Source organism: Peromyscus leucopus, chromosome 4, assembly GCF_004664715.2.
Source record: "Peromyscus leucopus breed LL Stock chromosome 4, UCI_PerLeu_2.1, whole genome shotgun sequence".
In the NCBI taxonomy this organism is placed as follows: domain Eukaryota; kingdom Metazoa; phylum Chordata; class Mammalia; order Rodentia; family Cricetidae; genus Peromyscus; species Peromyscus leucopus.
Window position 1 is genome coordinate 73,489,751 of NC_051066.1, and position 15,437 is coordinate 73,505,187.

A 15,437-nucleotide genomic window follows, 5' to 3' on the forward strand; every position below is an offset into this window, starting at 1 on the left:
TTATTTTGCTCTGTAGAATCGTAGCTAGAGTTTTCCTGCCTGGCCCACAGTCAGGACAAATCTCTGTCACCCACCAGTCCCACAGCCGCTCAGACCCAACCAAGTAAACACAGAGACTTATATTGCTTACAAACTATGGCTGTGGCAGGCTTCTTGCTAACTGTTCTTACAGCTTAAATTAATCCATTTCCATAAATCTATACCTTGCCACCTGGCTCATGGCTTACCAGCATCTTTACATGCTGCTAGTCATGGCAGTGGCTGGCAGTGACTCCTGCCTTCCTGTTCTTTTCTTTTCTCCTCTCTGTTAGTCCCACCTATACTTCCTGCCTAGCTACTGGCCAATCAGTGTTTTACTTATTGACCAATCAGAGCAATTTGACATACAGATCATCCCATAGCAATAGAATTCTCTTCAATGGAAGTGCTCAAAGGTTCTTCCTTCCATTGAGGAAAAAGCAACACACAGTTCCAGACAGCCCTGATTCTGCAATAGGTTGTCATCCAGACCTCAGGATCACTGGCTAAAAAGCAGAACACTCCAACAGCCACTGGGAAATAGACAACACAGAAAAGAAATTAAAATGAAATATACTTTTTCTTCATTTTGTGGTAGAAGTCTGGCTCCCAGAGGGAATGTAGTAAAAGCACACACACACACACACACACACACACACACACACATATATATATATATATATATACACACATACATATATATGTCAGAAATGAGGACCCTGAACTTTAGTATGTGTGAACACCACTAGTTGGCAGCAATGCTAGACCACAACCTGGGGTCTTTCAAATTGAAGTACAATGTATTAGTCACCAGAATAGTGTTCTTGGAAGGAACTTGAGGGAAGTAGGGCCAAAATAAGTTCCATTTAATCAAAATAGAGGTCACAAAGCTCTCTTTACAATCGAGAATCAAAAATGACAACAGAAACTTGGTCCAGAGTTTGCCTGAGCTCTGTGGCCAGACAATTAATTATTTTGAACCCCAAATCTTCTATGGAATGCTTATTTTAATACATCACTAGAATGTAGTTGTGAGGTATAATAATGAGTCTAAATTACCAATGATATAAATGTCACATAATATAAATAATATAAACATAATGCAAAAGAACCAATTGATCTTTGCAAACTTTTTTAATGTACATAATGCTTCTTTCCACATTTCTTTTAATTTATATGATGTAATTCCTTCCCCTAGCACTTACAGAATCTTCCATAATAAAATGTATCATTAATTAAATGAATAAACTATTAATGACTGAGTTACTTGTCATTTTTGTTTTTCTTAGTGCTTTGTGTCATCCTTAGAAGACTAATAAATGGCCTTTGTCCTAAAAGACTATAATTTTATCTTAATTATACAGAAGCTTAATTAGTATATTCTAATCTCCCAGCTCAGCATTTTTTTAAGTTAGGAAATTCATCTGTATAGAGCAGACCCTAATTTATCCACAGCTAATCATCCCTATGAATGACATGCTGTGTGTGTGCTCTATCCTCTTTGGGGCATAATCTTACATATTTTTCTGTCACTCAGGGATGGATGCTTTTACAAGAAAATAGACAGAAATGAGGTGCTGAAAATAAACAGAAATGTGTTTTTTTCACAATCTTGGAAGCTGAATCTGAGACCAAGCTGCTGGTAATCTGATTGTTCAGAAGTTCATTCTTTCTTTCTGTTTGTATAGGGCTATTGTGACTCCTTACTTTGTGAAGAAGGGTAATTTGCATTTTTTTTTGTTTGTTTCTCTTATTTTTTCCTTTTGTCTGTAAAGTGCTTTTTCTGTAAAGTGCTTTCGATTAAATTTATGGCCTCAAACAAGGTAGGCAAGCCCTCTGATATCCAACCACACTCCTAAGTTTAGCATTTCCTCTTGAAAGTGCATAGATTTCCTTTGTGAAAACTACTTTCCTGACCCGCCTGATTTTTCACTGTCTCTGTATAGGCAGTGTCACCTTTCTGTGTCCCATGGTTCTAGTGAATTGAAGTCTCTCAAGGCAGGAGACAATTGTAGAGTGCCCTCCCTGACAGGAGAGTCTTGAGTCAGAGAATGCTCACACTGTAACAGACCAGGAAGTGTGTGGCAGCCAGAACTAGAACCTTCAAAGAGAAGCCCCTATTGACCCATTTCTGGCAGCCAGGTGCCAGCCATGTCCTTATAGCTCCATGGCCTTTTGAAATAATGCTACAAACAGATGAGGGTGTGTAGGACACTTTAGATTCAAATCACGACCAGTCTCATATCTAGTATCAGCAATTTGGAGTTTGGGATTCTGGCATGTGAATTTTAGGGGGATCTAAAGTTTCATTTGAAAGCAAATGGCAAATATATAAACTGAATGTGTCTTCCTCTTAAGCCAACCTTGTGAACATGTTTGTTTTGTTTTGTTTTTTAAAGATAACTATACACAGATTTGAGGGAGGGTGGGGAAGGAAGCAGGGAGGGAAGGTAAAAGAAGGGGTGAGCAATTTAGTTCTTTTGACTCCTCTAATATGTAAAATACATATAAAAACAGTGATTCCCCTTCAATGGCCTTCCATATCTGTCCACAGAGCACTCCTGGCTGTGGAAACCATGCAAAACAGCTTCTGCTCTGGCTACTACTTGTGTGAGTGTGGTGAAGAGTGGAGGTAGAGTAAGTAATAAGGAAGAAAAAGTTTTCTCATCTTCAGAGGATAATTTAAATTTCACTGGGTTTCTAAAGGCCAGTCTTCATGGAGATAAAGGACCAGTGTCAAGATGAAGCTGTATCTAAATGGCCTTTCTGAGGCTGGTTCAGCCAGGATTAATTCTATATTATCACATCATCTCTCAGAGCCTCTCACTCCCTATACCATTTCAGTATACATTTCTCATCATCTGATATTGACTTCTTTAAAAAAATTGCCTTCCAGTTCCAATCAAAACTAATATTCAAAAGGCAGCAGGTTTGATTGCAAAGTTCAATTTTGTGGCTTTATTTTATTTTTCTATGCAAAGGTAAAGTGAAAAGTTCTACACAACATCAAAACTATAAGTTAATACAATATTTTCACTTAAATAGAAACTTTGTTTTATAATTTTGAAATTTTTTCTGCAATTTTGGTCATTGAGCTCAAGGTCTGAGATGTTAAGGCAAGACTCTGCTACTCAAGTATGTCAATATCTCATTTTTGTCCTTTTCAATTTTTTATTTCATTTTTTTTTTATAAATCAGGATAATCTACAAGACTACCCCAAACAACATAAATTATTGCTATAGCCCTCAGTTACCTTAAGGGTAAGCCCTTATAGCTAAGGCCAGCACACATTTAGGACACAGGTCTTGGATGGTTTGCACTGGATCTCACCTGAAAGCCTCTTTCCTGCAGTCTGATTTCCAGGGTTGCACAAAATACTATACAAGCGCCAAGGCAGGGACGCAGTTCAGTAGTCCTGACCCAGCTGAGACACCTATGAACCACAGCTACCAGCATGCTTGATGCTGGAAACCGAGGCAACTTCTAGAAGATAGTGAATTCATGGATCACAGAAGAAAATATTTATACAATACCATCACTGTACCAGACTAGCAGAGTTCTAAATTCTAACTCATATTCTAGTCATATGGATTTTGACAGTTGGTCTTATTGAGATACTTAAGCTGATGTTGAACTTGCTCTGCATCCCAGGTAAAACTTGAAGTTGTGATCCTCATGCTTAAGTGACATGAGGAGCAATTGCTGGCCTGTATCACTAGACCTGAGACCTAAACTGCTACTTTCTTCATGTCTTTAAACTCCTTCATTTCTCTGTAGTTCCTTTCTATGGGTATCTGTTTTCTTGTGGTTACTTCAAAGTTTTAATGTAGAAAAAAAAGTTCCCCTGACTCAGAAAATTAAATTCCTGAAACACTGACATGCTCTTTCTTTTCTGGTTCTGTTTTTGTTGTTTGTTTTGTTGTTTGCTTGGTTTTCTCCTTGTGTGTGTGTGTGTGTGTGTGTGTGTGTGTGTGTGTGTGTGTGTGTGTTCCAGTGTTCATTTATCTTCTTACCATGATATATTAAACAATTACTGCATTCCTAGTGCAATACTTGTTTTACAGGAAACATAAATAAGAATAAGATAACACAGGAGTTTTTTAGCTCTGAAGAACATAATATTCTAATATAGGTGTCTCTAACATACAATACTGAAGGAGAGCTTTGTTCTCTATTCACAAGTACCTTTGACAAAAGGCAGAAACTAAACTTACTACTTCTGTAGTGTTGTTGATCAAACCAGGTCCTTGTCTATGCTAAGAATGTGCTCCATTAATCATTTAGCCATCAGAAAAAGTTTTCTAAACCATTATATTAAAGTCTCCATTTTAAAAAGAAATAAATTATAAACACATTATTCCCTCACTCTTGCATTTTAATTTTTCTTATTTAGACTATCATTGCCCATTTTAATCAAAACAAAGTCTATGTGCTTTATGAGTTTTCATTCTTCTAAGACCATTTTTAAGTATTTTAAGAGCCAACTTGTAAAGACCATCTGGAATTGCATTCAGAACTTTGCAGATCCACTTTCTTGTAAAATAATTGACTGTAGACAAGTATAAGGAAATATTAAAAAGGAAAATAAACATCATCAAGATAATTCAATCAAGCCACCCCAGTATTAAGCAAATCATTAAAACTAGCCTTTTGGGGAAAGGTCAGTGTTGAGAGTTACTACTATATATTCTCAAAAATGTCCAGTTGCAATAGCATAATGACATAGCACATCAATTAAAGGAGGGTTTGCAATAGGCTCACAAGCATGGGATTTAAGAAACACATGGTGTAAAAGCACATTATAAATGTATCCAAATAATTATCTGAAGTCATGCCTATAGTGTTAAATGAAATAATGGTTCTATTTTATTGACAAGAACATCAATTAAGAGAATAATAAAGCTGAATCTCTGGAATTGAAAATGCAATCTTAATTTTTTTCATTAGAAGTTATGAACAATAATAACTATCACAATGAGTAAACTTACAGATTGAAGGAGTTATCACAGAGAAAATTTTAGAAACAATTGAGGAAAATATCTAAAAAAAACCCAAATGTCCCTTGGAAATATCATATGGAGAGAATGTAGCAGGCATTGAAAATTATAATGATTTTGGTCATAAATGCCAATGTACATGAGTAAGAAACCCAAACAATTTCAAATAGGATCAAGGCAAAGATATTGTGTTATAATAAAAATTGAAAAGGTACAAATGAAATGGATGTCTTTTTTGTAGTAAGAGGAAAATGGTGAAAATCAGAATGGAGGCACACAGAATGGAGAAAATCAGAATGGAGGCACACAGAAATTGATAGGATAAAGTATTAAAAACAGAGAGAAAAGAAAGATATTACAGGTAAATAGAAGGTGATGGGATTTATTTTTAGCAGAACTATATTGGAAAAACAAAACTTTATCAACTAAAAACTAGCTCTCTGAAGAATAGAGTGAGACTACACACACATTTTGGCAGGGAAAAGTAATTTTATAATGATAAGCCACTATTAATTCTTATTTTATATCCTTTATCTTCTGATAAGAGAGTAGTTGTATAAGATGGTGTATATAGAACTATATTGCTGAGCTTATATCATGCAAGAAACGCAATATGTTATATAATAAAAATACAAAGGGTTGTGGGTAACTAAAGTTAATTTAAAATAAAATAATGACAAGATATTAAGGCAATTCATAGGAACAAAGGAAGAGAATTCAAAGTAGCAAATAAAATGTTTGTGGAAAGTTTCTATGAAATATTTGCTGTCATGTCTTCAAGCTTCATAGAAATATATGAAATTATGTAATTAATTATCTCACAAGCTGCTTGATGAAGTTTGGTGAATGATGAATCATATAAAAAGTGATAGCCCCATGAGATTATTTTGTTTAAAGAGCCAAATTAGCCTTTCAAATATACTTCATGAGTTTACACATTGACCAACACACCATTTCTTTGAGTATGCTCCTTCTATTAAACAATATATGACAAGAAAAGTAAAAACGAATCATTAGGTTAGTGTTATGCAAATTTAATATGTATCCTATAACACCATAGATAGGAGTAGGAATAAGAATGTACAGATATTAAATGTCTATTATCTATTTACTATGTATCTAAATTAGAGAATAATAAATTATAATATATTTGGTAAGTCATGGATTATCAATAACAATATAAAATAAAGATGTGTTTAAAAATGTAAAAAAAAATTAATCATTATATTGGCAAATATTTCAAAAGAAATTAAAGCAAGGAATAAGTAAATTACAAGTTCTTAAACGTATACAACATAAAAAGTAAAATGGTATGTATAAATCCAATGACATAAGAAAAGCCACCAAAAGTAAGAAAAAAAGTAAGAAAAAAAATTAGAAGGTAGGGGTCACTATAGTATGTAAAACCAGGATCTAATTCTACCCTGTCAAAGGATGCAGCCTTTACCTTCAAAGAATTACACAGGGTGAAGACAAAGAAATGGAAGAGCTGGATCATTCTCAAAGAAAGCCAGAGTAGCTGGGTGAAAGTTCAAGGTAGACTTTAAGATTACAAATACAACTAAGAGTGAAAAATGGCTTTCCTCAAGATAAATGATCAATCCCCAAGGAATCTGCTACCACTGCAAGCACATATGCACCTAAAAAAGGCTCCACAGGAAACAAAGTTGTTTTTTTTTTTAATACAGAATTGAAGAGAAAAAAGACATTTGAATAATAATGAATGCTTCCAATATTCTATTTTCAGCAATAAATATAACTAAGCATAGCATAAATAAGGAAAGAGAAGATTTGAGTAGAATTATAATACAAATAATACAAAGTCTGTTGGAATTCTGCCTGGCAACCACAGAATCTATATTGTCACCAACAACACAAGCATTATTTTCCCAAATAGACCATTTGTTCATGACATGATAAAATCTTGGTATATGTACAAGGTAAAATTGTACAAACCATGTCTCCTGACCACAACTAAGTGGAATTAGATATCAACAATGAAAGAAGTTTAAGAATTTCATGAATATGTGAAAAAATAAAATACCAAACTCTTAAACCCTCAAAGGGGTCAAAGCAGAACTATAAACAATGTCAAAAAGTTTTATGAAGTAAACAAAGACAAGGTGACTGTTACAATTGGAGATGAGAGTCCAGGGGCACTTGCTAGGATTTACATGTTGTATTGTCCTAGAAGAAGTAATTAGACAGGGATATGTTAATGATAGAAACAGAGGCTCCACTTTCTCTTCTTTATTTCTTGAGATTATATTATGACTACATCATCTCCCCTTACTCCATCAACCTTTCTGTATAATCCCACACCCTGTTGCTCAGAAGGACTTTTTTTTTATAATTAAGAAAATTTTTAATTGTTTTACATTCCAGTCACAGATCCCCCTCTTCTCTCCTTCTGCTCCTCCAGCCTCCATCCCCCCACCCCACATTACCTCCTACAAGAAGGTAAGGCCTCCCATGGGGAGTCAGCAGAGCCTGGTACATTCAGTAGAGGCAGATCCAAGCCCCTCTCCCTGCATCAAAGCTGTGAGAGGTAACTCACCATAGGTAGTGGGCTCCAAAAAGCCAGCTCATGCACCAGTGATGGATCCTGATCCTACTGCCAGGGGGCCCCTTAAGCAGATCAAGCTATACAGCAGTCTTGTTTATCCAGAGGGCCTAGCCCAGTCCAGTGGAGACTCCACAGGTGTTGGTCTAAATTTCATGAGTTCCCACTAGTTTGGTTTGGTTGTCTCTGTAAGTTTCCCCATCATGATCTTGATGCCCCTTGCTCACAGAACCCCTCTTCTCTCTCTTTGAATGGACTCCTGGAGTTTGGCCTGGTGCTGGGCTGTGGATCTCTGCATCTGCTTCCACCAGTTACTGAATGAAGGCTTTGTGATGACAGTTAGGGTATTCACTGATCTGGTTACTGGGGTAAGACAGTTCAGGTACCCTCTCCACTATTGCTAGTAGTCTATGCTGGGGTCATCCTTGTGGATTCCTGGGAACTTCCCTAGAACCTGGTTCTGAAGGACTTTTTAAAGAAAGGCATAGTTTGAGGAGTAGAAGTAGGCCAGACATGGGAGAATACTTTAGCAGTGCATGGCCAAGTGCTATACAAAGGACTGAAGCTTTGTATCCTTCTATTACAGACTTTCGGGGGTCACTCACATAGTAGGGGCTTTTCTAGTAAATGCTCTAATTTGTTCCATGTAGCTCTGGAGGTTTCCAGTTTCTTAGCTTCTGGTCTTCATTTCCAACACTGTTTTCTCTCATTCTTGACCTCACTCTTTTATTGACTTTACTGCAACAGAGCCAAATAGAAGAAGTCATAGGATATTGCTAATAGACATTTATAATTGCCAAGGCTAATATTAAAAAAAAGACATCAACACACATTTTAAGACTTGGGACAGTGAGAACAGTAAATAAAATAAAAATTTAGGAGAATAAATCAAATACAATAAGAGATTTAAAAAATAAAGTACATAAGTATAATAATAAAAATGTAAATTATTTTCCCAAACAACCATAGAGAAAATTGACAATTTTCTCACTTAACAGAAATGAGGTAAGACTCGCAATTCTAAAAATGGAAAGAAGACACTGTTGCTGCTGCTATTATTTGAACCCTGGCCATATATACTTACCAGAGTGTTGACTCCTAGTAATAGAACTTATAAATGTCATCATATTTGAAAGAAAGAATATTTGCAGGTGTAATTAAAGAGAGTAGTTTGAAATATGAGAAAACATTCTTCATGTATAAAAAATAATAATGAAGATCCATAAAAGAATAGGCATGGGAAGACTGCAGAAAAATGACTTAGCCTGTAATAAGTCATGAAATGCCAGGAGCCAATGGAAATGAGAAGTAAAACACAAGTCTCCCTGAGAGACTCCAGGGTGATTGTTGCCCTGCTGACAAATTGATTTTAGATATCTGCCCTAAAGAACTGTGAGAGAATGGATGTCTGTTATATCAAGACTTTAGGTTTGTAACCATCTGTCATGATATCCTCAGGAAATTAATAAAATTTCATGTCAACAAATTAGATGACTTTGATGAAATAAAGTAATTCGTAAAAAAGCCTAACATACTAACACTCAAGAGGAAAAAGAAAATCGTTACCAAGAAGATGGTTGCAATACTATGAAACACTCCAAAAAGTCTATGTACTTTGAGCTCATTGCTCTGGTTAGGTTGCTGGCTAGAAATTGCAAGTTTGGAATGGAGAGATGGCTCAGTCAGTAAAAATGCTTGTTTTGCAAGGATCGATACCTAAGTTCAATCCCCAGAAACCATGAGGTAATAAAGATGGGTGTGGCTACCTTGTATTGGCAGCCCAAAGAAGGCAGAAACACTCAGATTCTTGGTCTCACAGGCCAGCTAGACTAGTCTAATTTTGGGAATCTCTGACCAATAACAGGAGTGACAATGGAGGTTGTTGTATGGCCTATGTACACACACTACACTATACACAGACACATGTGCAAATACACACAAATAATGGTCATGATTCCCTGTAAACATCTGAACCCCACACAAAGAAATTAGCATGGTTGAACTTCATCAAAGAGGATCCTCCCTCACAATAGGCTTCAGGTCCTACCTCCTATATCCCTGTGAGAGAGAAAACATTACAACTGTCTCCCCTCCCCCTAGAGATTTAAAATGTGGTACAAAGGGGACAGCGTGGAGACACAAGGCCTGAGGGAAAGCTATTTCCTCTCTGGAAATCATGGTTGCTTCTACAGACTATTTTCTTTCTTCAGTTCTTATCACTCTGCCCTGATAGATGATTTTGGTCAGTAGAACAGCATCTGCATTGTATCTCTGGCCTTTGGTGGAACTGTATCTACCTGAATTGCCAGAAATAATAAAAGATTGCTATCTAGAGGAGGACTTTGTTCTAAAGAACAAAGAGTCATCATTTTCTTTTCCCTTAAAAGGAGATCTGTCAATCACCTGGACAGAAAAATTCTCCACAGAAAACTCTGTTCAGAGACACTAGAAAATAGTAGGTGGCACAATGGTACCTTTGTTCATTCAGTGAGTTTTTTACTTACAGTGCCTCCTTGGTCCTTCCTGCCTCTCATGCTTCAATGTGCCTCATGTTACTCAGTGATAGCTTGTATAACTTTCTTATGTATTATGCTCTGTGTCTCATCTGAATTCATTTAAAGTAGCTCAGAGGACTAGCAATTCAAAAGAAGGTAAGAGTGAGATTCCAGTGATATGCAGACAAGAATTTGAAAATATCCAAAGTAATATTACCAAACTGAATACTGTAACATATGTGAATCAATTGAAACTAGTTCAAGAAATACAAAGCTGACACAATACATAGTATGCAATGAAGATAAAAGGTCACTTTAAGGAAATAAAAGTCAGAAATAATATGACAACTTTATTATATACATGTCAGTGTTTGGGGTGACCGAGGCAGGAGGCACTAGTCCCCAATATAACCACTAGAGGCTGATTAATTCCCCTAGACTTTTTGGTAGTGGCTCAGGTGAAACTGAGATTGTGGTTTTGAGGCTAAAAAGAATTTCAAGGCAGCCATTTTATGAAGAGTTGGGATTTAAGAAATATATATTTTATCGAAGCTCAGAGAAAAAGAGACCTTCAGAAGGAAATAAGAGACACCAAGAGCATGGGCATACCTTCCCTTAGACACAAAGACATCCAGGTATATTCAAGTGTAGGTAGAGGCTTCTCAAAGGGGAGTCATAAGTCATTGGAGTTTTTGGTTGTTTGTTTTTTAACTATAACTTTATAAATGATTTAGTATGGTTTAAGGTGACTATCTTGAAAGGGTTGCTATGAAACCTAAAAAGATTATTCCTGGGTGCTTCCTGAACATCACCTGACAGGATTTCATTTGATAAGGTACCTTACAGTTACAGGAAAATAGGATACCTTTGTGTTAAGCAAAGTCAACTTTTATTTGAGATTTCAGATGATTTCTTTGGGAAAAGAGCAAGGTTGGTCCATTGTTTCTGTAACATATCTGAACATGAAAGTACTATCAAATCTATGTGGGCAGCCTTTATAGCAAGTGTGAATTGTGTTGGAATTGTTCATTGGATTGCAAAAGACTTCAATCTGACTCCTGGATATGAGGTTCCCTTTTATGCCTTGTTTTCATAATTTCATGGCTTCCATCCTGTCTCAGTTAAAAAAAAAAAAAGATCTTTCCTCCTAAAAATACACAATGTACTCGATAAAAAGTACCCTTTCCTCATTTAAAGGCATCTATGAAAAGCATGTAAGTTCATATTTAATAGTAAAAGCCAAGACTCTAATATCAGAAATGGGAGAACAAGGTCCAATTTCATTTTTGCTATTCAATATTGACACTTCATATAGGAAGATTACAAGTAATCAAAAAAAATCATTCATGAATGAGCAATAGAAAAGTGATACTGTTAAATGATGTGATTTTATACATAGAAGATTACAAAAATTCTACATAAAATGTACTAGAACTAAACAGCAAGTGTAGCACACTCCCAGCATCAGGTAATTTATTTGATTATTATTGTTCATTTTCATTCTTCTTCTCATCATGATAATGATGATGAGGAAAAGAGAGGATCCTTCTATGTAGTCCTCCTGGCTGACCTGGAGCTCACTACGTAGACCAGATTGGCCTTGTACTCATAGAGATCCACCTGCCTCTGACTCCTAAATGCTAGAATTAAAGTGCCAGAAGCACCATGCCCAACATATTTTAAAAGTGAGTATGTTCCTAAATATTTCTAATAAGCAATCTGAATAAAAAGTTCACAATATATTCCCTTAAAAGTGTCAAGAGAACCAGATTTTTGGGAGTGAAAGTTTACATTGTGAAGTTATGAAATGCTTTTTATGGATCAGAAGACATAGTATAATTAAGATAGAAATATTTCAACATAATCCCCAAAGTCATCCTGGTTTTAAACTTATGAGTTGATCTAAAAATAATCTTGGACTCTATAGGGACTGTTATCACCTAAAAGAAATGAATACAGTTGTATAAATGAAACATAATATTTCCTAAGGTTAGCACAAAAATATAATTAGAACATTGAAGCTCTGATATAGAATAAACAGATAAGTGGAAAGGGTCACAGTCAGTTGTTTGTTATTTGACCAAAGTATTTGTAAAGATTCTTAAATTAGTAAATGGAAATATCACCGTCATTTCAAATTGAGTGTTGTGACAACTGATATATACATAGAAAATAATAAAATTCAATCTTTATCTCCTATCAAAACCAAACCCACAACCACCTACAACAAGAACAACAACAAAAACGTGTGTTTCTAAGCAATGGATGTGAGGGCTAAATTCCAGAAACTCACTAGAAAACAGTGGAATCTTGAGGTTTTGGATTTAGCAATGGCTTCTTAGATGTGACACTAAGGACAGGCAATGGGGCTGATGAGAGAGCTCAGCGAGTAAGGGCTCCTACACACAGTGAAGGGAAAGAACTGACTCCTGTAAGTTTTTCTCTGCACAAGTGTGACCATATGCACACACACACACGTACATTTAAGCACAAACATACAAACATATGGACACAGACATGCTGTAACAATGAAATTAATAAGGACAAGCAAGAAAGTGAAAAGATTATCTTAACTGAACATTGCAATGAACAGAGAAGTGGCCAAAGCTCTTGTTTGTGCTGCACATCTTGGTGCCCATAGGCTTCTGTGAATACATTACAGTAAAGGGCTGTTTCAAGATGCCCATAGGCTTCTGTGAATACATTACAATAAAGTCTGTTTCAAGGTCACATCAGATCCTGTATCTCTTTCTTTTGCTGAGTTTTGTGGACCTAGAGGGAGTTCATAAAATGAAGGATCACAGGGTATTGATTTGAGAAAAAATATAGTATTTATTTTAGAGTCCTGTTATTACATTTCATTTTTGACATAGAAGAGGAAAAGGAGGGGTGATGTGATGAAACTAAACACAACTTTTTGGTGGTTTTACCTGTCATCGAACTTTGCCATAATTTTAACAAATAACATTAAGCTACTTTTCATTTGTTTACAGTAATAACAATTTAGCTGCTTGTAGATGCATGAGATAAAATATAATCTAGTTGTGTTTGATTTTGAGAGTTTAGCAATCAAAATCTCCTTATTGCTTGAGAAAGTGATTGACCGGTTAGAAAGACTTAGAAAGACCAGACTGTTGGATTATGAGAAACCCAAAGGCATACTTATTTGTGGCCTGTAATTGGGAGATAGTTCCAATATAATCTAGAGTCCACTGACTTTAAGACCTCATACTTTTTCTAGTTGGTGCCTTAATTCTTTGCTACAGTTTGCAAAGTTGTATAAAGACTATTGAAGCCTGACAGAGGGCACAGGTGTAAAATATTGGTTGTCATTATCTAGTTCCATTACAATCACTGAACACTTGATTTCTAATTTTAAAAGGTGTATTGTGGTGGTATTCTAATTGTACTGAAATGTGATTTTGATTGTATGTTAATAAATAAAGTTGCCCGGGGGTCAGAGCTATTAGAGCTATAGCAAGAGTGTGGCGGTGGTGGCACATGCCTTTAATCCCATAGATTTCTGTGTGTTCAGGGATACAGCCAGCATTGGAGACATATGCCTTTAAGACCTGGGGGGCTGTACATACAGACAGTGACGAGGCAGTCACATGTTTGGGTTTACAAACAATGAGAAGGCAGAATGACTATGAAACGATTTACACACTGGGAAATAGCTCTCTTTTGGGAAGCTGGGACCACTGCAGGAGGAAGGGTGAGATTTTAGCTCTGAGCTCTGACCTCTTGGCTTTCTCTTTTACATTGGTTCTGTGTTTCTTATTTAATAAGACGGTTGGTTACATCTACAGTGTATCTGGAATTTTTCCTGTGTCCCACCCAGTCCACAGCCACTCAGACCCAAGCAAACATACAGAGACTTATATTAATTAAAATTGCTTGGCCATTAGCTCAGGCCTACCACTAACTAGCTCCTACACTTAAACTCAGCCCATTTCTGTTAATCTATATGTCAGCATGTTTTCTATGACTTTACCTGTGTGCCATTACATCCTGCTCCCTGGACATTGGGCTGGCATCTCCTGACTCAGCTTTCCTCTTCCCAAAATTCTTCTTATCTGTTTATCCCACCTATACTTCCTACCTTTCTACTGGCCAATCAGTGTTTTATTAAACCAGTATAAAAAAGCATTATCCCACAGTAAAAAGGGTAAATGCTTCTTAAGAAATATTGGACAATAAAATGATACTAAAAGAGACAGAATGGGTAATAATAATCTTACCCCCTAAAGAGTACCATTGTCATAACGAATATATTCTTTCTAGACAAATGGATGGTAAATAGTGATATTTACAGACAACAATGTACTTAGCAAGAAAGATAAATGGTTTAATATTTATTATACAAGTCTATAAAATGGGAATTATCCTGCCATCTACCAAATATAACTCTATGTTTTGTTTTTTATATAATACTTACCAGAGAATTATGTTGTATCAAATAGTCCTCAAACTAAAATGTATTTGATGAATAGTATTCTGTAACATATAGGCAGCAAACATTCCTTGCTCTCTAACGGATGTATACTTTTACCTTTATAGTGATTATTTAAAACATTTCTCTTAACCAACTCACTTCTGTATGTGTTTTCCTCACAGCAGATTAAAGAATGTGATACAGGTACAGAATATGAACATATTTTATTATCTTAGCAAAGATTATCAAAATAATTCTCAGACATTTAGCATAATTCAATGCTTATTTAAAAATAGCATTGGTTAATGTTTAGTTCATATAAATTAAATAATTACATTAGCAAATCATATAGCAAAATGATTCTTTAAGATATGTACCTAATACATATTTCTATATTATTGCCATTCAACTTAATTTATTTAAACACTTATCTCATGAAAAAATGGCATTTTTATAATTTAAGTAGATTTTTATGTGATTTTTTGTACTTATTCTAGGATCTCAAAACTATTTTTAAAATTATTTAAACACATCATTCAAGGTATGTGATGGTTTTCTCTGTAGTATTTCATCATTTTGTAGCTTGTTTATATAGTTTTTATGCTGTAAGACTACCAATTTTTAATTTAACTTACAGTTTGAGAGAAGTGTAGTTCAGTTGGTATTGGAAATAAAAAAGTGATATTGGGTTTTTTTATTTTTCAGTCATTTTTAAAAGAACTACATTTTAACAAAATATTTCCTTTCATTTGTAATGCTACAGTTTTGTTGAGCAATTTCCTTAAAATTGAAACATTCCATCTGGAAGCAAATCTCATTAAAACTCAGGCAGACTAGAAGGAGAAACCTGAAGATTCAGGAAGTTAGGGAATGGAGAGATGGCTGAAAGTTTAAAATCACTTGCTACTTTTGAAGAGGACACACACAG